General features: G+C 45.8%; 1 pseudogene; it reads right to left on the minus strand.

Annotated features, from left to right (window-relative positions):
* LOC138528679 (formyl peptide receptor-related sequence 4-like) overlaps nt 1-11,744 on the minus strand; it is a 29,214-nt pseudogene extending 17,470 nt beyond the window's left edge.
* Nucleotides 11,745-25,766: the final 14,022 nt, after the last annotated feature.

Genomic DNA, 25,766 nt, shown 5'->3' on the forward strand with positions numbered 1-25,766 from the left:
CGGAGGCTGCCGAAGCTATACATAAATTACAGCAGGCGTGTGGGGGGCACTGGGAGAGGCTGTGTAACTTAAACTATAAGAAGTATACAGAAAGGCAACATGCGGGTGGGGACAAGCCAGAAAGGCTGCTGGCATGGTTATATAAAAAAGAGTCGCCCAGACTAGCCATCAGAGCAATAAACGGAAAGAATGTTAAAATACTAGACACCCAAGAGAGTTTGAATAACGGGTTCCTTGAATTCTACCAGCAATTGTATGGAGACGTGGAAGGGGGAGAACTGAGCGAGATAGTGGAAACTCTAGAGGATATAGGCTTGCCGAAGCTGAGCGCAGAAGAGAGAGAGAACCTAGATGCCCCAATCACATTGGAGGAACTAGAAGCACTAGTCAAGCGGCTACCTACCTGCAAGGCCCCGGGAGCCGACGGTCTCCCTAGTGAGTTCTACAAATGTATGGGACGGAGGTGCTCCCCCCATTATTGGATATGCTGAACTAGGCATGGGAGACAGGCGGACTGCCGGAATCCCTCAGGGAGGCAATCATTGTCCCGCTCCTCAAGCCGAACAAACCTAGCATGGACTGCGGGTCATACAGACCACTATCCATGCTAAACCAAGATAGCAAGATTATCATGGCGGTGTTGGCAGGCAGATTGAGACGGGTCATAGATAAGCTCATGCATCTGGACCAGACTGGATATGTACTACATAGGAGCATATCTGACAACCTTAGAAGACTTCATCGAGTCATAAAACAATCAGAAGAGGATGTGCAGGAAATTGCAATTGCCTCACTAGATGCGGTGAAGGCCTTTCACTCAGTCAGATGGCCTTGACTGATGGCAGCCCTGAAGGTATACGGAATAGGGCCCGGGAATCTAAAATGGGTTAAATTGATTTACAGTTCCCAATAGCTAGGGTTAAGACGGGGCGACTATCTCAGATAAATGGCAGCTCAGTAGGGGCACCAGACAGGGTTGCCCCTGGTCCGCGAAGCTGTACATCCTCGCATTAGAACCCCTAGCGATATATATCTGAGACAACAATACGAAACGGTGTGAATTTATACGAAGGGGGGACCAAATCTCATATCACTGTATGCCAACGACATGTTGTTATACCTGAGATATCCAGAGGAGAACCTACAATATATCTTGGAAGTAATGGAGCGATTTGCGTCGCTCTCAGGGATTGCAGTTAATCCCATGAAATCGAGCCTGTTCCCTCTGGGTAGATACACAGGGATCCCGCAGGAGAACCTACCAGCATTGCAGATACCCTGGGAGACTAGAACTTTCAGGTACTTTGGAGTAGATATATATCACAAAGTGGAAGACGAGCACACACATAACACGGAGAGGGCAGTAGCAAACTTGGAGAATAGCATGAGATTCTAGGCAAAGCTCCCCCTGGCCATGGTAGGGAGGCTGGCGCTGCTGAAGATGGTCGCATTGCCTAGGCTGTTGCATTTCTTTGTGAACATCCCCTTTATGATAACTAGGTAGAGGCTTTATCTGGCACAACACCAGGAATAGGATAGCCTTGTGGAAATTGCAAAACACGTATGATAAGGGGGTATAAAATTGCCCAACTTCGAGATCTACCACTTGGCCAGTCAACTACAGTATGTGGCGAAATGGCTGTCAGAAGAACCCACAGCGGAGTCCAGACTGCTAAGATCTGAATGTGCCCCATTCTTTCTGAAAGAGGTGATATGGGTGACTAAATTAGAATTGAAGGGGCGATCAAGGCTGTTGGAACTGGGATGGGGGGTATGGCGTAAAGCTTGCCAGGTTGTGGAGAACCCGACCCCATGTTCCCCGCAGATGCCGCTAGTGGCATTGGGGGGTGTGGACGAGCAACTAAGGAAGATGATTCGTAGGCACTGGGAACCGGGGGGTATAGCAACATTGAGAGACCTGTGGAAAGAATGGAAAGTAATGGAATTTGAAGAACTGGTAGAGGAAACCGGGCTACACCGGGTCAATATATTACCTATACAAGAATGGTGCGGAGGGTGAGAGAGTCATGGCCTGAATCGGTGCTTACAGATCAACCTGATGAAACTGTAGAAACATTCTATGACATTTCAGAGGGAGGACATGAAGTCTCCGGAATCTACGAACTCTTGATGTCTAGGGTGGGTAAGGAGGTGACCTAGTTGAGACAGGATTGGGAGGAGGAAGTGGGGATGCCAATGCTCGATGGGCTATTGGAAAGGGCCCAGAGATATCACAAAAAGGCATCCAGAAATGTGAGGTTGCAGCAGATTCAACTATATATAACTCATAGGGCATATATGACCCCTCAGAGGGTTGCTGGATTTAAGAGCACAGAAACACAAGCATGTCCTAAATGCGGGGAGGTGAATGCTTGGATGGTACATATGTTCTGGGCATGCCCAGAGATTGGGAAATTCTAGGGTGAAGTCATCTACCGGCTGACCGCGAAAGGGATACTGCTGGATGTGGAATCCGTATGGGCATTTATGGTGGGAGGCTTTGTAAGACTCTGCAACTTGAGATATGTGAGCAAATTGAAGGACCTGGCCTACATACTGGCTAAGCGTAGAATTGCTATGGGCTGGAAGGTGAGCCTTAGATGCAAAATAGTGGTGTGGTGGCATGGTCTCCTGAAATGGGCAGATGCCGAAACAGTGGTATTTATTTATTTTATTTATTTGCATTTGTATAGCGCACTTGCAGCCCGAAGGCATTGAGGCGCTGTTACAAGAATATGTAAGAAGATTTGAATTACAGGTTCATGAGCGACCAGGGGTCTCTTATTTACAGTTCCAGTTACAGACTGCATGACATACAGATATGAACAGCGTTGCAGACATAGCGAAAATAACAGTATGGCATTTACAGTTGTAAAGGGTGATAATAGGTATTTTGCTTTCAGCTAAAAAGATTGGTTTTGATGGCTTTGCGGAATATTTGGTGGGCTTCGATATGGTATGAGGCGGCTAACAGAGGAGAGGAGGAAGAGACAGAAACTCTAATGGCTTGGAGACATTTAGTAGCCACACTGTATGGATCCACCCAAGGTCTCCCAGAAGATCAGGACTCCTCCGGAAATACAGATTAGGATGACCTCTAGAAGGAACCGAAGTGGGAAGTGAAGGATAGTAAGCTCGAGTTAAGGGGGCAGGGTAAAAGGAATACAGTGACCATCTTATGGAAATATGTTTGATTCTTGATAATTATGACATGCACTGTTGACTTGTTTTGTTGAGTGTTATTGTTTAAATAATAAAAATTACTTTAAAAAAAAAGTGAGCAGCAGTGTTTCTAGTGTGTGTTTGTGCGAAATTGGGGGTGGCACGATATACTATTACATTTGTTTGGGGTTTTGGATGTTTGAGAGAATAGACAGGTTTTGAGCCCCTTACAAAAGGACCAGTAGGAGTTATCTGACCTTAAGGCCAGCGGGAGGGCATTCCAGGATTTGGCAGTGATCACTGGGAAGCTGTTTGCCCCTGATTTCTGGCGCCTATACCTAGGAGTGACGAGTAAGTGTGAGGAGGCATCCCCGGTGGGTCTGGTTGATTGGGTCTTAGAGAACCTTTTGGACAAGTAGGTGGGGGCAGTGTTAGAGATGCATTTGTGGTCAGTGCTAATGTTTTAAACCTGATGCGTTTTCGGATGGGGAGCCAGTGGTTGTTACGTCTGGCTGCGGATATGCAGTCTTTTTTGGAGCTATTTCGGGATGCGCGTACTGCGTTATTTTTAATGATTTGCAGGATTTTTAATGTTGCGGGCATTGGTGCCAGCAAACAGTGAGTGGCAGTAGTCAATCCTTGATAGTATGAGGGCTCTCGCAAAGATCGTGCAGCTGTCAGTAGACAGGAAAGGTCTGCAGGCATTGATCAGTTTTGCAGTGTGTGCTGCTGCTGATGCTATAGAGTTAACATGTCTGGTTAACGATAGGGTGGAGTCTAGGTATACTACTAGGGTCTTTACCTCTTTGGAGACAGTGATTGAGTTCCCATCAATGGAAAAGTATTTGTATGCAGTATTGAGTGAGTTTAGCCGAGATTGAGAGCCAATGAGGAGCAGTTCCGTTTTTTCGTCATTAAGGCATAGGCTGTGCTGTGCCATCCAGGCCTGGATCGTTAGTTATAATTTACTGAAAGCTATAAATTACTGAAAGCATTGGAGTCTGAGTTGTAGTTTCCAGATATGGGTAGGAGGATTTGGGTGTCATCCATGTAGATTGGGTATGTTACACCCAGGGCATCCAGGAGGTTAAAAAGTGGTTTAGTGAAGATATTGTAAAATGTTGATAATGTATTTATAACGCACCTATACACAAGTGTTTCAGGCTACGCTGAGGCAGAGAATACTCTCCTTGTGCGGTTGGAGAGGAAGGACTCTATCCAATTAGTGGCTTTGGGCGAGAAGTGGGCAGCTGTTGAGAGGTCCAGGAGGAGGAGGATGGCCATATTGGCTTGGTCTTTGCTTTGGTCCATTTGGATTTTTAAGTCCAAATGGCGGATTCCATGCCATGTACGGGGCGGACGCCTGATTGTCGATACCGTATTGTTGTCAGACAGAGTCATTTCCTGCCAATTTTCACCATGTCTGTAGCAATAAGTAACAGGCGCTATTTTTTTGGACTAAAAGTGGTTCTATCTTTCAATCTTTGAATAAGCAGTCGATAATCGGCTCACACACTCACTAAAATAAAGGTCATGTTACACTGAAAGTGCATATCCAATTCTCAGCAGAAATGCTGCCTTGGTTGTAATAAATTAGGTGTGAGGCTATTTTAGCAGTACAAAGTATATTTTTGCAGAGTGCTTTTTGCACAGCTCCATGAATCAGGGTGTTTGTTGGCAGTACAAAGTCACTTTGCAGCAGTGCAAAGTCACTTTGCATCATGCTAAAAATTTGATGAATTACATGAATCAGGCCCTTCGTGTCCAAACATTGGAGATATGTTCTCGTCAATCAATTGTTTTGCTGTTGAATGTGCTGAGTGTATCCACAAGAGAGAGGTATGAGTTTGGTATCTCAGATTCCATACAGTGTTTTAAAGAGAGGGTATGTTATGTTATGTTATGTTATGTTAATGACATTTATAATGCACACATTCAGCCCGAATGCATCTTGGTACGAGAATATGCACAGCCCGACTGCAATGGTCCCCAGGAATTAGCAGAAAAGTGCAGTTTTTAGCGGGCACCACTGAAAAAGCGTGACCACCGACTCTCTGAAGGCAGAATCTGAACCAGCCGTTTCTGGCTAGAACGAAGAGCCCGTCTGGAGATATAAGGTAGAAATGTATCCTGAAGAAAGTCTGTGCCCACATGATAGTACGCCCGATGGAACAGGCAAAGAGCCTTGAAGGCTATCCTCTGTTTCACAGGAAGCCAGTGCAGAGCTCGCAGTAGGGGACGCATTTGGGAGCAATATGGTGTGGCAGTGGCCCTCTGGGCAGCCAAATTCAGTACCAGTTGGCGCTGATGGATTAAACCGGATCGTTGGGCCAGATATATTGTGTTACAATAATCAAGCCTACTGGAGATAAGGGAAGAGACAACCAAGGGGAGAAGTGAGGGAGGCAAAAAAGGCAGGACCTGCCGAAGAACCCTCAACAGAAAGTGCCCAGTTTGGCAGACTGCACTAACCTGTGCGGCCATGGACAAAGACGCAGACAGATGGACCACAAGATTTTTCACCACCGCACCGCCACTGGAATAGGGAAAACACCTAGTAGGACAGGCCAGAATGAAGGAGACCAGGAACCAGAATCAGGAGTGGCACCCACCAGGGACTCCAGGACCTCCGTCTTGTCCCTGTTTAGTTTAAGCCAACTGGCACTCATCCAATATCGCACGACCGCTAGGCAGTCACAAAAACGGACAGACACCTCACTGTGGTCCAGATCAAGGATCTGAGTGTCATTCCGCATAAGGGTAACACCTAAAGCCATGGGAGTGGATGAGGGCAGCTTAAGGTTGAAAGTAAATGTTAAGTAACATCGGAGACAAGGCAGAGCCCTGGGGAACACCACAGGACAGAGAATATAGGGAGGATAGAAAAGGTGGTAAAGAAACTTATTGGCCCCTCTCAGACAAAAAAGAAGCAAAGCACTCCAAGACAGGACCTGAGATGCCAATGGAGTCCAGGCGGGATGGGAGAAAGGAGTGATGTACAGTATCGAAGGCTGCCGAGAGATCGGGTAAAATAAGGGCCCCCACTGCCCCTCATCAACCAGCCTGGCCATGTCATCCAAAACCGATACCAAGACACTCTTTTTCGCCATCCCGGAGTGAAAGTGTACTGAAAGGGGTCAGGTACAGAAGAAAACTCAAGAAAAGCAGAAAGAAGTGCTGAGATAAGAGCCTCAAGAAGTTTCATGAAAAAGGGAAGTAGTGAAATAGGACAGAAATTAGGAAGGACTGAAGCATCCAGTGACGGTTTCTTGAGGAGAGGCACCACAATAGCCTGCTTAAGTTCCGAAGGAATAAAGCCAGAGCAACATGACATGAGTGGTTAACCACCTGAGTCACCAAGGAGATAATTTCAGGAAGAAGATCCTTCAAGACAAATAAAGGGACAGGGTCAGAAGGTGCTGCAGATTTCAATTTAGAAATAGCTGCTAAATCGACCTCATCTGTGAATAGTGGGCAAGAGGACCAGCCAGCGACAGCTTGCTGCTTAGCATCATAGACTGGCAAGCTATTGCCCGCCTGGCCGAGCTGAATATGACTGAGTATTCCTTCAATTTTAGAATGAAAGAATTCTGCTAATGCATCAAAGTGAGTCTGAGAAGCCGGCGCAGTAGACAACAAAAGCGTGGGTGTGAAGAAAGACCTAACCACCTCAAATAGCTCTTTATATTTCTTAAGAGCAGTTTCGATCCTGTGTGTGCAAAAAAGCAGTTTGGCTAATTTAATAGCCAGGTGATAACTTTTTGATAGAGAAACAAAAGGCAGCATATCACAGAGACTATGAGAGGAACGCCATTTACGTTCGGCTTGGTACAAACCTAGTTTGGCCAGGTAAGTTCCTCCGTAAATTCCTCCGAGTATCATGGTTGGGAAAGGTGACCACGTATCTCCGTAATTCTGAACAGCGCTAATTGGTCAGCAGTAGTTAGAAGTGCCTGGGACAGGATGGAAAAACTTGTACTGTGAAACACCTGTGTATGAGCGCGATAGAAATAAAATATCAATTCAATTAAAAAAAAAGTCCATTAATCTAGCACTGGAGCAGGTGTTCTTAACCATAGAAGAGAAATGGGACATGTTTATATTATGCAAGTTTCTCCTTAGAGCGAAAGGCTTACACAAGGGAGGCAAGGAATGCATGCGGGGTAACAGAAAAGGAACCAATAAATGGTCAGACCACTGAATCAGAATCATGGGTGAGACCACAAGCCCAGAAACCGTGTAGAAGATCAGGTCCAGAATCCCACCAAGCCGGTATCTGGACATAACTCACTGGCTGGGGGAAGAGGTGTTTGCTATGTTCAAGTAAAATGCAGGTCTTTGAGATTCAAGATTTGCATTGTCCAAAGCCTACGTGGAGGATGATAAACCTGGCTGTACTTTCTCAAATGTGATCCCCGGCATCATGCAAATCTACAAGTGGGATTTGGGTAGGTTTGCAGGTGTCCGTGGAGTTTCTGCTCAGCCCGAAACTACCAAAATCTGCTTTCAGAACGATACTTCTTCAGGGATACTCGGCAGACGTTCAGACAGGTTCGGGTTGATTCTTGGGAAACAACATACACAAAATAATTTCAAAGATGCAGGAAGAGGGAGACATGTTAGTGGAAAGGGATAGGTGGGACTGAGGCTGGGTAGGGATGGAGTTAGCAGGAGGAAATGGAGTCCTGTGTTTCCGTTATCATTTGCCTGTTAAGGCAGCACCTTAAATTGAGCATAATTATCTCAGCGGGTTACCTGGCATGCTGCAGATATCTATGTGTAACCTGTAATCTGGGTAAGAACAATTTACGCTTTCATCCTTCTGAGGTTTTAAATAAGGTAAAGTATGGCCAATAGAGCTGAGGCAGAATCAGGCACATGCAGGGTTGGATTGGCACCTCGGCCTTTCGGCCCGTGGCCGGTCCGAAATCGTTCCTGGGGAGTGGGGGCTGGTTTCTGGCCATGCCTGGGCCGGTTTGGACCCCAAAAAAAAATTTTAAAACACATTTTTGGAAAAAAATAATATATATACATATATGAGAAAAAAAACCTGCAACAGCATAATTCATCAAAGCAAGGTAACACACATTACCTTGCTTTGATGATTGATTTGCATGCATGATGTGTGCATCATAAATTATGATGCATGCCTCATTCCCATGCTGCTGCAGCATGCAAAGTTGAGGGGCTGGGGCTGCCGCCGGCCAGCGGCTGTCACTGTGCCGCCACTCCAGGGGGCACGGGGCCCCGTGGAGTTGCTGTGCTGTTGTATTACTGATAAATATGTATAGTGATATTAGTGACAACCAATTTTAGAGTAGAATAAGCATCAATTTCGGACTATGTATTTTGCCTTTCGCAAGTTGCAGTAATAGCATGTTTTTATTTTTCTGCTGTTGTCTCTGTTACGATCATCACAAGACATTCCATCTCAGTGTCCTCGGTCACTTGACAAAATCCTTGTGTCAAAAAGCTTCTGTACAGTGAACACATATTTGACCATAGCACATCAAGTGGTCACTGACTTCATTGTGCCACAATGAATGCTTGTTGTAATGTGTCTATTTTTCCTATCTCACTGGCGTGCTGTTCCGGATGTTTGTTTGCATGTATGAAGTAACGAGTGCTCAGAGTATGGGATGTCCTATGAGTGCGCTGATGTCCCTATTTTGTCATCCTTTAAAGCCTGAAAGTAGATGCGTGTAGGCTTGACATGCGGCCAACTTTGCACCAGACCTGCAGATGAACTTACCTGGTCTGCTGTTAAATCTCAGTTACCTGTTTAATGGTATCCACTAAAGAATAATTGCTCATTTTACTATAGCCGATATGATAGCTCAGTGGGTTGAGCGCTCGCTCCTGCGATGTGTGTGTGTGATCTGCAGATTTCGAATCCTAGCAAGGCCATCTCAGCCTTTCATCCTTCTTAGGTCGATAAATGAGTACCAACACAGGTTGGGTGATATTGTATGCATATTTGTTCTATAAAAAAAAGAGTTTAAGCGGAAGTGCTATACAATTGCTTTTTATCATTTGGCCTTGGACGTCTGCTTGCATTCACAGTAATTTGACAATATGGATCTATACACACATATATTAATGATATATATGGTGATCCATTCTTGCATGAAACGTATATCATATTAGTGAAATCATAACCATATTTTTCGCAGTGTACTTAGGAAAAATGCTATTTGGTGCCCCTTCCTGTTTTGTGAAGGGGTGAAAGGTCGTGTTTCATCGCTTCCCGGGATGTCACTTTGGGGTGGGGTAAAAAGACATCACTTCCAGTGATGTCATCCGAGGCCAAGGGTCGTGATGCGAGGGGTGGGCCACTTTTTTTTGGGTGTCCGGGCCTATTTCTTGTCCCAGTCCAACCCTGGGCACATGTCCACATGTCTGGGTCTTTTTTTCCTTTTGGGTGGTCGATATCTTGAGCATTATTTAGGTTTATGATATTACAGTATAGGACATTGCTAACATACATGGGCCACTGAAAAGCCTATAGGGCTGGGGAAGAGTCAGTCTTGCATTAGTTGTGTGGGAAGTTTCATCCTACTGAGCTTGCTTCTATAGGAACCTCTGAGGATAATTATTCTTTAATGTCCACAATCAATGGCTGCAGTCAATAACCTCTGAAGGGCAGCGAGGGCTGAGGAAGAGTCATTCACGCTACCAGCATTGATGATGCAGACATTCATTTCTCAGATGTTGCTTGATCATTTGGTCGGGTAGTTTTGCAATGTAAGGCGCTCTGCACCAGGGGAAAAACACATAACAAATCTCTATGGCAAGTGCTTTTCTAGAAGATTTCATTGTTGTCAGCTTAAAACAGTTAATTGTGGTTTTTATAATAAGGTAACCTTCAAGTGCAAGTTATTTTTGAATGAGACATTTTGTTTTGTTTGGACATAACGAGAATCAAGTTTATACCTTTTAAGCTTTGAACATTTGCTGGCAGGAATGGTCTGACCTCTTCAACGCACTGGTTACTACATTTCATCATCACAAAAATGTAATGAGCATAACCCAAATCTGTGAACGGAATCTCTTAAAAATCTGGTGAAACCCACAACAGCTCAAAACAGTGTTAATTCAGGTGATTTATCATTCATCTGAATGTATTTGCCCAGACTTAGTGGCTACGTCTCAGGGTCAAAAAGAGGACTGCTCTTATTCCTGCAAATCACACATCAAGCATGTAGACATGGCCTACCTGTACTGAGGTGCTTCCGACTGAATGCCAGAATGCACGGTTACTTCATCACTTTCTGTTGGGTCCACCATAATGATGTGCAGGCGTGTGCTGCTTAAGCAGGGGTTGCCTACCCCTCAGCTCACTTAGAATAAGCTACTGCTCCATTGTATAAATCTCACAGCCTGGTAATGTGTAGTGTCTTTTGAGGCACCTGTTGGCCCCCCAACTTATCTGTGTTTGGGAAAACTCTTGAAGGACTTGGTTGGACAGGGTGAACAAACCAAAGCCAAAACCAAAGTACTGAGGTGAAATACACTCCTGGGACATGGTGAGGGAATCATTCATGGTGAATAGGTGGAAACTTGCTCCATGCTTTCCTGATGGTTGCTTCCTTTAGATGATCTAAGGGGCCAGGCAAGCAAGCAATCACTGACATAGTGCTAGTGGAGAGAGTGTTGGGTTAGTGTGAGTGCTTTGTAGACATCAATATCTAGGGTTTTATTGCTGGGCGTGTTGAGCCAGGGTGTAGGTACAGAGAGATGACTATCAAGAGTGTGACTGTGGCGAGTTTCGGGCTTGTCCGAGGCAAGGAGAATCGGTTATTCACTTATGTTATGGTTCCTTTAACATGATCAATTGTGTAATGACATAATCTGGGCAGCCTTTCATGTTGGAGAGTGGTTTTCTCTACCTTTTAGGTGCAAGTAGGAGATATGGCCATACATGTTTACGCCGTATTCTGAAGCATGCAGAATGTGTGCATGCAGACTCGCCCCCATGCATCTATTTTCCTATCTGCTATTTTCTGCATGCTGTCCCATTTGTAGTGAGTATTAATGGAAAACATGAAATAACTGAACTGCTGCATGCTTTTCCCATGACCGCTGCGATCATAATGAGCTGATTAGTGTCTTGTGCTGCTTGCTCCGAGACCTGGCCACACTGGACATCAAATCTTTCCGCGCTACATAAGACTGAAAGGGCTGCAAGTTAAAGGAGTTGTCTTTGCAGAGAATATTGACTATTATTTACAAACAGGACATGCAGTGACCGAGACAGAAGGCTCAATAATTAAGCGGGATGGCGGTGTCTCTGAAAAGCCAGTGGGGTTGGTGAGATGTTAGTCACGTGATGGATGAGCTCAATGAGACGGCAGCAGTGCCCCCAACCCTACTGTTTTTGGTGGACAGCTGCAGGAAACGACAGCTGCAGGATCGATATATCAATCTGGACCCCACCACATTGCCCTAAATCCACGAATTCCTCCTACCTGTGAAGTTCAGGGTTCCATTTGCCTTCAGGTCTTTCCTCCCTTGCCCTCTAAGTCTGGAGTTGGTTCGCTTGCTGACTCGTGGCTACTGAGTTGCTTGATTGTTGTCTCCTGGCATGTACCATCCTTTGGGGGCAATGAGCTAAGTACACTTGATTCCAATTGGCCGCTGCTTTCTGCTCTGGCAGAGGTCCAGCAGATGTTCTTCTAAGATGCCACGGGGTATCTGATGCCTGTGACCAAACTTGGACATGTGATGCAGCCTCAGATGCTGATAATAGTGATGGGATGTGTCACATGGTGAGAAACCGCCCGGAACGCACAATACAACATATAATGGTCCACATGCACAAACGGCCATAGATACATTAACTGCACTGGGCCGCTTCATGTATGCCTGGATTGTAAATCACACGGTTTCTAACTTCTACCAAGCAAGTCGTGACATAGATCTCACCTGCATGACCGGACACATGTGAATGGCATTTCCTTGGATCACAGGCTGCATAGCTGAGAGTTGCAAGATAAAGTGAAGGGCTCAAGCGAGGGCTGTATTCCTGGCGTGTGCAGAGGCCAAAGGGTGTTGGAAGGCTGGGGAAAGTAGTAATACACAAGAGGTCGGAGTGTGCGGGAGTGGTCGGGAGAGGTGCTCCTATACTTTTTATTTTTAAGTTTCACTGTCCCTATACATTTATTTTAAAAAGAAACCATTCCGGAATGGTTTCGTTTTAAAACAAAACTGTAGGAAGAAGTTGAAGCTTGCACTTCAGTGCACTGCACAGACCATTCCCTTAAATAGCAGGTGTGTTTGTTTGGGAGTTTGGATTGTGTGTGGGACGGGGCGCAGCAATGGGGTTGTGGAGAGCGGGGGCAGAAAAGCAGGGAACATAATTCCTCTACTTCTTTTTGTACACTTTGTTAGGCAGAATTATATGCAGTACCCTTTGGGAACACCACACACAATGAAGACTACAGGTGACAGTACAAATTCACCTTTGGTACAAGCCTGTACTACACAGTAAAGTGGTAGCAATGGCTGAGCAACCAGACTTATCTCAAGAGTAAGTGAGCAGCATCAATAGTTACACAAAGGACAGCAATTACTATGATTCAAACAAACACTGGCTCAAGGTTTCTGAGTAAAAGAATATACATTTATTTACACATCAGTTGTAAAACATTTCACTAAAGTAAAGCAGTTGAAAAATCACACTCTTAATACACTACACCACACCCAATATATTCTGGACAAGTTAGGCTAAAAATGAAGTGTGAGCAAAATGACACTCTGGCAAAATGGCAATTTAAAAGGGAGGGGAAGACAAAATTAGGAAAGAATTGAACAACACCAACAAGTAAATAAGCAAGGCAATCTAGAAAAATGAACTACAGTGAGGAAATCAGATTCAAACAGGGCCTGGCCCAAAGTCAATGGGTTAGAGTCTTTTGCTCAAGATCACACAGTTCAGGGTAGAACGCGGTTAAGTCTTTGCCAAGAGTTCAAGACGAAGTTAGTCAGCAGAAAAGTTAGTTCAAAGAATGGAGAAGGGCAAGCCCTCAGATTGGCAAAAGGTTTCACACTCTTTCACCGCGGCTGATCGAAACGGACAACCGGATTTGAACTGTACCTTAAATGGAGAAGAAGGCTGTAGCTGAGGCGGAAGTTCCTGGCAGGTCCTGCAGGCTCACGGTTCCTGAAGCGACTGTCGGAGTGACACAAAGTAGGAAGACTCGAGGGTCCTGCACTGCCCAGGGAAGAAACCAGGAGCAGAGCAAAGCAACACATAAAAGGTGTGCTCTTTAAAATGCAAGCAGGGTCCGTTCCTCCTGGCTATCCGGTTCACTGTAGCTCTGTACAGCAAATTTGACCAGAGAAGGGAGACCTGGCGAGCAGTTTGGCAAACTGGTTGTTCCCACCAGCTCAAGGGCAGAGGATTCCTTGAAGATCTTCCCTGTCGTTAGAGTATGAAGATTCGGACCTGCAGCAGGGCTTCACCGGGCGGTTCAGTCATTGTAGGGGTCCTCTTCTGTCAACTCCTCTTCGGTTCTTTCATTCCAGTGGCGACTCTGCCTTTCCAGACCTCCAGACCTGCTTTTTATGCAGTTTTCCCCCATTCACACAGCCTGGCTGTCAATCACACAGCAGGGTGGCTGTCCCGCCGGGACAGTCACCACAGCTAATCAGATCAGAGTGTGACATGGGTCTCCAAAGAGACCCTGTGCAGGGAGTACCAAACCCCTCCCTCACATCCTGTCCCCCCAGACATACAGGTGCCTAAGGACCGCTTCTGTGTAGAAGCCCGTGAAAGGACGGTGACCAAAGGAACCAAACCTGGTTTGGCGCACAGAGAAAAACACAAGAAAGTCTTTTACAAAAAGAAATGGCGAATAAACCCAGCCTGAACCGTATAAAAATGTATATGGTCTAGCAGCTTTAAGTTCGAGGCTACCAAGATAGCCTAAAACAATACCAGGGCTATTTAAGATAACCGCGGTAGGAAAAATAGGGTAGTTACCACTGCCACCAGCCAAGTCTTAATGAAAAGGGAGCAAAACAATGCTCCAAGAGAAACAGACAAAAAGGGATAAGTATTAACCCTTTCCAGCACTCTATGTAAGATAGTTTGTACTGGGTCTGTGAGTTTTAAAAGAGACTAATAAAGTCAATGGCAACTTTACATGTGCTGGGAGACAGTACTCGGTCCCAGAAAATGGAGTCGGAGTTGGGAAGGCGAAAAGACAACCCTGTGCCACTGCACTGAAGGTACTGTGCAACACACAGTAAAAAGATGATGCCTATGGAGTAGGTGAGGCTCCACAGTCTATGAACACAAACATGTTAAATACACACAGCAAACACATGTAAGAGTGGGAAATAAGGCTCACACTCTTACCAGGTGAAAAAAATAAATCCTAGAAATCCAGCAAAGCTGCTGAGGGACTCAGTAGGTAAGGGAAATTAGCCATTCTGGAGAATTCTCCCTAACACACTTTGAGCACTGTAATACACGCTTTACCAAACGACTTTAAAAATGTTCTAAGTAAACCACGGAGTCTCACATATCTTTGCAAGGGCCACGTGCGAAGGCATTGAGATACCTGAGATGGTAATTCCCTGAAACCCCCTCTCTCACCCATTACTGCTGGAGGTTCTCTCAGAGGGAATGACTCTTGGCATTCTCATCCCTGCTGCAACACAAGCTCACGGGCCTGTGCAGCAGGGTAGACAATGGGAATACGGCTGTTGGCATGTAGTAGAGTAAAACCATTATTCCCCTAACAAAATAAATCTATCTGAGGTCAATAAGAACATTCAAAATCAAGAATGTGCTGTGGCTAGAAATAGTCCCTCAATCTCTAATACAGAAAACACACAGAGTCATAGGATAATTGTGCTGGCAGATTAATGTGTGTGTGGGAGTTCTTCGCATAGAATGAATGACAACAGTTGTTTTTCTATGCTGACCCCTTAGTGGCCTTGTACTTTGAATTCCTAGGCAGTACCACAGAGGTCGCCTTTACTGAGTGAGTGTGTGCAGAGTGTGTTTTGCAGACAGTGGACACCTGCTCAGTACATATGGTGAGTGGAAGCCATGTAACATACCATAGATGGTAACCCACCAACACCTCTCTGCCATAATACATTCTATCGAGGCTATGTCATTTTGTTTTTTCCTTTTATCCTTATGGTGCTTGGCAACAGCTTATTGATTGAAGGCACCAATGTGTGAACGGAGACCAGGTGGGAGGCAAGCCAGAAGAGAACAGGGTGAGGAGGTGGACTTCTGTCTTGCTCAGTATCTTGGATGATGTCCGTCCTAAGTCATCCCGGTGGCTGCACATGCACAAGAAAGCCTGCTAGACTTGCTGACTGCCCTATTCCCTGACACTTACTTCCATATATCTTCGCCGGCCTCACAGGGTGGTGACTGCCTTTATGTATAATCTAGTTCAGGATATCTCTCTGTCTCACTTGACCATGTTCAGTTTCTGAGGAGGTAAAAGGTAGCTGCTCTTCTGTGTTCCCAAGGCAGGACAGTCTGTGGTCTACTTCTGGAAAGACAGATGTGGATGCTGTTTGCTTCAGGTAAACTCGCCTGATGATTGGAGGGTTCTCTGAAAGTGTCATAGGCTGGGCTTGCTCAAGGTCTCATTTCTTAATTGTTGGATTGAATTCCCATTGTTTCGTGCCGCACCTTTAAAACTGTATGTACATTTTTTGGTTTGTAGATACATAGGGCCTGATTCACAGAAGCGTTTTATAATGGCACGATCACATAGGAAAAGGTTCTGTGAATCAGGCCCATCGTATTCTTCTTGATAAATCTTCTCTCTGTTCTTTGAGGTATCGTTCAACCTTTTACTTAGGTTTTAAGGTACTTGCATAAACCCTTGGTTTTTTAATGTCTTATGAATTTGCTGTCAACTGGTAAAGACGCATTGATTGGAAAACTTTGCATCAGCCATGCTTCCCTCCTTTAACTTAAATCCACATGTTTGTTTCTGTAATGCCTGTAAATATACAGCTGGGACGAGATTTTGCAAATAGAGGGGTTTTCACTGCAAACATCATTTATTATTTCTAAGTCTGGTAAATTATTTCAAACTTATAATGAGACGCTGTTAGCTGTGGTCAGCATCTAAAACAGATTCTACAGCAGGAAGGCACCACTACAGTGAGACCCTGTCACTAACATGCAGTGGTTTAGCCATATATTTGCTTTTGGAATGTGTACATTCCCAACCCATTTTCAAGTGATAGCAATTGGAAGCCTTCAACCCCATCAGAGGTCAGACCCATACAGATGTCAAATAGGGACATGAGGCAGCAGATGAGAAAGGACAATGACGAGTTGATCCCAACCCCCTAAAATCTCCAGTGCTTAATGTGTGTCACTGTTGTCCAGGGCTCAGGCCGAAATATGTTTGACATCATCAGCACTTATGATGTACTTGGTAAGGTTATACATAGTTTCCCTCCCAGGGCAGCCTGAATTAACAGAGAGAATTTGCTTGTGCTCACAAAGTGTTCAATCAGAAGAACAATTGAAGAATTAGAAGTGGTGGAAGATATAGCATATCAAAACCCTTGAAATTAAGTGAAACAGCCTTGGGTAAGAGACCTTTGAGGTGAATAAGTTCAGTAAAACAACATGGTTGAAAATCATGAAGACACTTTAGTTGACGTGATGTTAAGGTGCCCGTTTAACACAACAACACACCTGAAATTTGGCATGCGTTGGAAACTATACCACCTCAACTATGAGTTTCCAATTGTGCATCCCACAATCACACAATAATATCAGTGCAAGTCAGATCACACTGGGGTCATCACAGATGATATCACAAATAACATCACAGATGGCATCACTCATGATGGCCTCCCCAATAACAAACATAGTACCTACTAATCATGGTGAACAATGCTAATGTTCGTTTTCAAGACACATGGGGTATACTTACAGAGCTGCCACACAGCCTGTCATTTTTTTCATTCAAACTTAATTGAATGTCAAAAATGTTTTGCAGCATTGTAGATATTTGTGGAATTACTCAGTAAACTAGTTCATGCTCATGAGGATCTTCATTCCATGTACACATGAACAGGGTTGTGCAACCTTTGGACACACCGTTTTGGACTAAAGCTACCATCATCCCTAGATAGCATAAGCAGTGGTCAGGGATCATGGGAGTCAGGTTGCAGACCCCTGCACTAGAAAGAGTATTGATTGAGGTAGTGCCGTCCATTATCTACTCTTGTCCTGATAACCCTGTGTCCTCTAATCATGTAACATTATATCCTGATTCTTGACATTTACAGGCAACTTACCATAAACATTACCTTTTGACTTGTTTAAGGCCTAACATTTGCTTAGTTATATTATAAAACCAAAATCTGGTAACTGCACTGTAAACAAGATAAGAGAACAACAGACACTGAGATGAGTATAAATAATACAACTTTATTTGCTTTAAGCGAACTCAGGTTCTACCCAGCAATAGCTGTGCAGAAGTGAGCAACTTACAGAACGAAAATGACATCCTTTTATGCACCCCAGTTTGAATGAGTTCTGCTGCTAGTGTGATGTCATACATGCCATAAACAGTTCACAGCTTCATTCTACGTATAAGGTTTCCTGCAAAAATATTAATTTCTGCGAGTGATTTTATGCTTGTACATTCTAACTTTCCAAACTTGCAAGACAACAGACTGTTCGCACTGAAAGGAAAACATTCCTACAAACATTATCTTCTGTTTTCATGACCGAGAGTTACTGCCTAGCGGAAACTTTCACAGTTTGTTTAGGGGAATCCTTTCCTGGTACAAACAGAGCAGAAAATAACAGAACATCTCCTGTGTCATAAACCATTCTCATTATGAGTACGTATATTTGTGAGACCTACGCAATTAAATAGCTGCAGGTGAAAACATTTTATTGCGCTTGTGCAAGATCCAAGGCTGTAATAAAAATGAGCTAATTTATTTGCAGCAACAAACTCAGCACTCTTGTCCGGTGATTCCCTGCAGCTCTAAATAGGAGATTTTGCAAGATGAGTGAGTGCATGAAACAAAATGGGGGAGCTTAAGGCTAACCTGAAATAAATGCATTTTCACAATACTAGCAGTTAGTTTGTTATGATATGAAAAATAAAGGGGTTTGGGAAACTGTTCCTTCTCAGTAATGTTACTAATCTTTTGTGGAGGTCTGCAACGTCATAGTTATAATGCTCAGAAAATCTACCTTGAAAGGGGACCGATTTAAGGACAGAATGATAAAGGCATTAGAGTATCTCTTCATGGTGAATGCTCATTTAGTACTGCCTGGCTGAGATGTGTAAGAATATCATGGTTGTGTATTAAATGTATTTTTAAATGTGAACTCCACACAAGCTTTGCACTTGTCTGTACAAACACGCTTAGATCAATACACTTTTTAAAATCTTGCTATGAGGTAACATCAGCTATATCTGTGATATAATTGATGATGTCATATGTGATGTAACAGACAATGGCCCTCATTACGACCCTGGCGCAAAGCGAAAAACGATGGCGGTAAACGATTACCGCCATCGTCTTCCGCTAGGGCCGATTACGACCCGTGACCGTAAACTACGATGTCATTAGCGGCATCGTAGCTAACGCTGCCGCTGACTGCGCCAAGGGCGCGCGCACGCGAACATCCACACCGTACTTAGCGCCATGGCGGAAAGGTACGCGAATGCCGACCCAAGCGGACATGCCCCTAACGCCATCACCCAGCCCGTTAAGTACCTTACCGCCATGGTGCTAATTACGCCATCGCGAACCAACCATAAAGGGCCATGTAAAGTGAATGCAGCTGCCACAGGTGCACAGAAACAGCAGAGGTGAAGGCAATACAGACTCAGGAAGTACAAAAAGAGCACACCCCACCCCTTCCCACACCCAGTCACACTCCACAATGATACCAATAGGACTAGCAATGTTGGGGCTGGAGGACCTGATAGCAATGCGAGTGCTACAACAGCAACTACAACAACAACAACAACAACAACAACAACAGGCTGCACAGAGGAGACGCAGGAGGAGAAGGAGGGCAAGGCAGGCCCAGCAAGCCCCACCAGCACAGCCAGTGCCACCACGCAGGCAGCCCCCAATCCCACGCATCAGAGCCAGCCCATTCAACCTCACCGCTGAGCAGATCCACACCCTGTACCGACTGGACCGGGACACCATCACCACCATTGTGGACATGATACACAACGACATCGTCAGCATGATTGAAACACCCACTGCCACCCCCCCCCTACTGAAGGTAGTGTCCGTGCTCCACTTCCTGGCCACAGGCAGCTACCAGCACACAGTGGGGCACTTGCATGGCATATCACAACCATTATTCTCGCGTACACTGATGCAAGTGCTCGATGCCCTCCTCAAGCACACAGATGACCACATCTCATTACTACGGTCTGCCCAGGAGATTGCCAACACCAAAGTGGGTTTCCATGCACTGGCCGGCATACCTGGTTGCATTGGTGCCATTGACTGCACCCATATTGAATTGGTGGTCCCACGCAGGATCATCACACATTGTTGTGCCAGATTCCGCGGATCAACCCATGATTCAATGGTCCTTCGGAACTCCACAATACCACGCTACATGGAGCGACATGCAGGCCCAAGATCCTACCTACTCGGTGAGTCTAATTTCATGAGCATGGAAATGCAAAGTGGGTGTTGAATGACATACCAATGCATATTTCATCTGGCAGATACAGGGGGGTGATGCATACGTCACATGGGTGCAACTAGCAGTAGCCAGATCATTCCCTGTGGCAGCACTGACGTCAACAGAGTAGTGTACACATCATGCCTGACCTAATCATCCCAACATGTGAATGAAAGTGCATCCCAAAAACGACACAACCATCTGCAAGTGCATTGTGCAAATTGTGACCGCATTGACCCTAAAGAAAACCACCAACATGCACGTCACCATGCACCAACTACTGAAAGGCCTGTCCCCCACAACTGCGCACAAAGGAGGCACATGACAGACAGGAACATCAATGCACCACTACAAGACCCACAAACTGTCCCCATTGACACCAGTAATGCTCACTGGGGTCATAATGAGCCAGACATCAATGTTGCTATCATGTGAGCTTCAAGCTCACAGGACACGTGCAAGGTCACATGAATGATGGCCTGAACGGACACAGTGGATGGCCACTCACAAGGCAATCGTCCCCCCTGCATTGTGTTTTTGCATGCAAAACAGTACATGAGAGCCATGAACACATACTGGTTGCACAGTGTAAATCCATTACCACAACTCCAATTGGTGCACAGTAACAGTCAGAATCAAGGCATGGTTGTGCGTCATGTTCACAAATCAATCTCGTTCCTGACACATTCTTTTCTCACATTTTACAGGTGATGCGGGCTATCCCCTGAAGAGGTGGCTCCTCACACCAGTGCGGAACCCATCGAACCAGCATGAGGAGGACTACAACCGTGCCCATGCACGTACCCGTGTGGTGATAGAGCATGCTTTTGGCCTACTGAAGGCACGTTTCCGCTGCCTCAGCAGGTCTGGCGGGGCACTCCTGTACCGCCATGAGAAGGTTGCAAAGATCGTCATGGCATGTGTCATGCTACACAATATGTGCATCAGACGAAACGTGCCTCTGCCCCCTGACGCAGAACCACAACCACCTGATGATGGGGATGATGATGATGGGGATGGGGCAGCACCTCAGGGAAGCAGCGATGCACAGGAGGGGCATATAATGCGTCAGAATGTCATTGACCGATACTTCTAGCACACACAGCGAGTGTGTAACATATGGATGGCACTTGGGGCACTGTGTGTGTCTGGTATGTCAACACTGTGGACTGTAAAACAATAAAGCACACATACGCAATGAGCAATGTCCACACATTTCGTTTGTGAGAAAAGAAAAAGTGTATTGGTCTTCTGAATAGGTATAACAGAACCCCTCCCCCTCCCCCCTGAACACTCCAACACACCCAATTCCCCCCTCCCCCTCCCCCCTGAACACTCCAACACACCCAATTCCCCCCTCCCCCTCCCCCCTGAACACTCCAACACACCCAATTCCCCCCTCCCCCTCCCCCCTGAACACTCCAACACACCCAATTCCCCCCTCCCCCTCCCCCCTGAACACTCCAACACACCCAATTCCCCCCTCCCCCCTGAACACCCTGAAAACATGTGACAGTGCCCGTGGTGAAGTGTGTATAGTTTTGCACACTATTGACTGCCCCCTATCCCGGAACCTGGGGCCCCCCTGCCTGTGCTCCTCAGGGTCCTGGATGACCTGCGGACGGGAGTGGCTTGTGCTGAACTTGCAGCTGAGGATGTACCGGGCTGCTCAGTACGGCATGTGTCCACAATTGTCTGGATGAGCTGGCTCATCATCTGCCGCACTGCAGCAAGTTCGGTGCATATGTCCCTGCTGGCAGTTTGGATGGCAGACCTGATGCCATCAGCACTCCTCTCCATGGCTGCACTGGCACTTCCACATTCTGCAACATGCTGCGTGAGGAGTGTGCCCAGTGCTTCCTGCCTGTTGGCAATCTGCTCCAGGGACAGCTGGAATTCTGGCCCAATGGAGGGTGCCAATGGGGGACCAATGGGACTACTCCCATCTTCCACAACTCCCACTGGGCTTGGGGTTGCTGGCCATGAATTAGCTGGCGATGGGCCCTGGGTGTCATCTCCATGATGGCTGATTGGGGATAGGTGTGGTGAGTGAAGTTGCGTGTTGTGGTCAAGTCCAGTGTCATCCTCCACATCACTATCGGAGCAGGCAGCGATGGCTGCAGTCTCCCCAACAGTACTGCTCCCTGCTGACACATTGCCCTCAGTGGGCAACAGTGGGTGTTGTTGGGCTGCAGGCGCTGTCATGACCCCTTCCTCGGGGGACTTTGCTGCCCTGGCCTCTTCAGCCTGGCGTGGTTTCTGCCTGGGTCCAGCAGAGGTGGATGCATGGTTCCCTTCTCCCACTTTCCTGGCCTTCTTGGGTGGGGTGCTGGTGCTGTCGTCCCTGCCAGTGTCCGATTGCGAGCCTGTGGTGGAGCAGAGGAGGGTGACTGTTATTGATGGTTCAGCGGACATTGAGCAGGCATTGTGAAGAGTGTAATGGATAGATGATGGAGTTAGTAGCCCGTGACATACAGGTTGCCTCCCTTTAGGTTCGGTTTTGCATGCAGGTGTGTGTCTGCCTACTGTACAGTGTACATGCTGCATGTGCGCAGGGTGTGGCTCATCTGCTGATGTGTTGCGTCTGCCACATTGTGATTGTCACGTGCAAGTGTATCAGGGTGTCTTGCAAGGCTGGATATGAGGCACCTACCTGTGTCTCCAGATGTCGGGGCCCCTCTCTCCATCTCGCCGACACCTTCGATGCACTCAATGCCAATCAGAGAGGCACATGTCTCCTCCCATGGCTGCATCTTCAGTGGGGAGTCTGCTCCCCCGCCAGTTCCCAGGGCCAGGTTACGGTTGGCAGACATAATGCCCCGGACCCTGATCCGCAGGTCGTCCCACCTCTTGCGGCACTGTTTGGAGGTGCGTGGGGTGGTTCCAACAGCACTGACACGTTGTGCCACAAGTTCCCACACCTCCTTTTTGCGGCCTATGGCTGTCCGGGTCATCTCAGTGGAGAAGACAACATCGGCCTTCTCCTGGAGCATGTCTGCAAGCATTTGCAGTTCCTCACGACTGAAGCGCTCCTGCCGCTGCCTGTCACATGCCTTCTTGACAACTTTCGGCATGGTTGGGTGAGGAAATGGGTGGGTTATGGGAATGACAGGGTTTGAGGGTTGGTTGTGGTGTGGTTGGGTAGGATGGCAATGGATTGTGTTTTTTAAGATGGCCGCTGTGCTGTTTCCCGTTCCGCCGCGATTACGCTATTTCCGGTTCCGCCTAATTGCGGTCACCGCTAATTACGGTGACCGCTGACTACGGTCGGCGCAATGATGGGTGGCGGTAGGTCACCCTGCGCTGTTAACGAGGCCGGTAAGGGCTGTTTACGGCATGGCGTAGTTTACGTTACCGCCATGGCCTAATGCTCGTGCGCGATGGGTCGTAATATGGTGCTCTTATCGCCATCGGACCATGGCGTTAACGCTCATTACGCCACGGCGGTAATTTCGATTACTTACCGCCTGGGTCGTAATGAGGGCCAATGTCATCTGTAATGTCATCAATGTGCTTATATGCTGTGTACATGGTGGCTTATAGTTAAGGTGGTGTAGAATTTGAATAATTGAAAAGTACACCCAAGAGTGAGAAGCAGTAGATACGATTGTTTTTGTGCTGTACTTTGGATGGATTCACTGGACGATGGAGAGATACAAAGTATCAGTCAGAACATGGTATCAAAGGGGAATCATTGAATTTGTGTCTAAAATACTGTATATGTCCTGAGGAAGGCATGAATCTTGGAAGTGATAAGGTGGGACAGAGGATGCACCTGGACCCACAGTACAGACACACAGACCAAGTGTTGACTGTATTTGGTTGTGGATGCAACTGTCAAATATTGATACACTACTTGCTGGAATGCAGCGCGAGTGACTCTGAATTCAGATACGGATTGGTTGGATTAAAATAAATTGCAATACAAATGTTTTACTGGGTCCACTTAAGGAGTAGCCTAGGATATAAAGGGAACAGATTAATCCCTAGCACTAGTTCCACTTTCAGCTAGAAGGTTAGAGAGGTCTACAACTATGTTTTTTTTAATGTTATTCGGGTTCCTCGAATGGTAGGCTCTGGGACTGGATTGACCCCTTTTTGTTTTTGTGTATTTGTATAGCTACAGATTATGAAGCAAATGTGAAAATTGTCACTCAATTAGGGAAGCTCAGAATGAGGCTCATAGTGGAGGGTACTCATATGAAAGTGGCACAGGGAAGCTGTCTACCAGCGAAAGTAAAACAGCCAGTATCTAACATCTGAAGGAATATTCTTCCAAATGTGTATATATGGCCGATAGGTTGCCATCAGTGGTATGGTGTTAGCATATAGCACACTGGCCGTTGAATATATCTCATTTAAGTCCACACTAGGGATTGCAGGCTTGCATCACTGCCAGAGAGAAGTCATACATGAACATACATGTGTGTTTGTTCTTACGTTCTCAAAAACAAAAAATCGCTTTTATTTTTAAGCAAACCATCAAGTCGTTTGTATGGGTGGTATTTGCCCTCCTGCCCTTTCACACTGGTGCTCTCTTGGGTCATTTCAGGGCTGGCTGAGGATCTTGAGGATGCAGTGACGTGTTGATGTCTGTCTCTGAACATCAAAAGCACAGCTAAAGTGACATGGCCTTTAGATTGAGTAGACTTGCACCTCTCCGGGGAATATGTGCATACTGTTAGCTTAGCCCTTCCTCAGAGAGGGGCTAATAGCTACATACTATCACTGGACAGAGAGAAGGCAGGTAGCACAAATCCTACATGAGCACTTAACGGTCACACTGGGCCTGCGTTATTTATTCACTGAATCATTGATTTACTTGCTGATTACTTGTTAATTTTCCGATATTTGCTGACACCCAAATGCTTGGGCGTTTGCAAAACATAATATTAAACTTTTTCCAGCTTTTGTTGATGCAATGCTTTTTATCATCTGGTCCACTGAAAACTATTCTCGTATAGGGTCTGGTCTGCAGTCAGAACCCTGGGCCTCGTTTTCTTGTCCCTGGTCATCGGGTCTCAGAACCACTTTTGCCTGGCCCTGATCATCCAATGTGCATTTTGAATGAACATTTGAAAAGTGTGCCTGGGGTCTGGTGAAGGTCCATCATAAGTCTATTCTTCTTTGGGAATCAGGATGCATTACATAGTAAATTTGTACAGGCTTACTGTTAATTGACACTGATTAAGAGCACACGCATAAAGTACATGGGTGGAGGAATCACTATTTTATGACAGTCATGATGTACAGACCAGTGTTTCGGCACTGACTTGAAAAATGAGTGTTGGGTGTAAGGCAACCTGGGACTTGTGCCACAGGCCCCTTTTCCCTCGCACTGTTGATGCAATTTCATGGGCACTAAAACAGTGAATCTATAATTACACAATTGGGCAGGGTGTAAATGTACATACAGGCTGTGTAAATTTAGTATGCTGGCCAATTAGATTAATTGAATCAAAGAACTATATACAAGGTAAATTCAAATGCGAAGTCCAGTCTGCTAACTCCTTAGGTTTAATCAAGATTGTTATGTGATAGAAATCCAAAAGTCACAGCCAACACGTGTTTGTCCCTGTGCTGGGTCTTTTTCAAGGCTGCTTAGTACATCACCAGAAAAGAAGCATATATAAGTGTGGAACATAAATTTAGATGTATTGCCACTGAAGGGTGAAACTGAAGAAAAATCACAGATTCCAAATGTGACAAAACCATGACAAACATAAGAGAATGAGAACAAAAATGAGTTGCGATCAATAAGGACAAAATATCGCAAGAAATATTTCATTATTTACAATACATGTTTCCATTTGAGATTTAAAAAAAAACACATGTGAGGCGGGAAGGGGAACAACAAAAAAGAAGAAAGAGAAAACACAATAGTATTGAATTAAAAAAGACTTGTAGTCCTGTTCGGACTAATCAA

The sequence above is a fragment of the Ambystoma mexicanum genome, chromosome 1q, assembly GCF_040938575.1.
Source record: "Ambystoma mexicanum isolate Mex_15411 chromosome 1q, UKY_AmexF1_1, whole genome shotgun sequence".
Lineage (NCBI taxonomy): Eukaryota > Metazoa > Chordata > Amphibia > Caudata > Ambystomatidae > Ambystoma > Ambystoma mexicanum.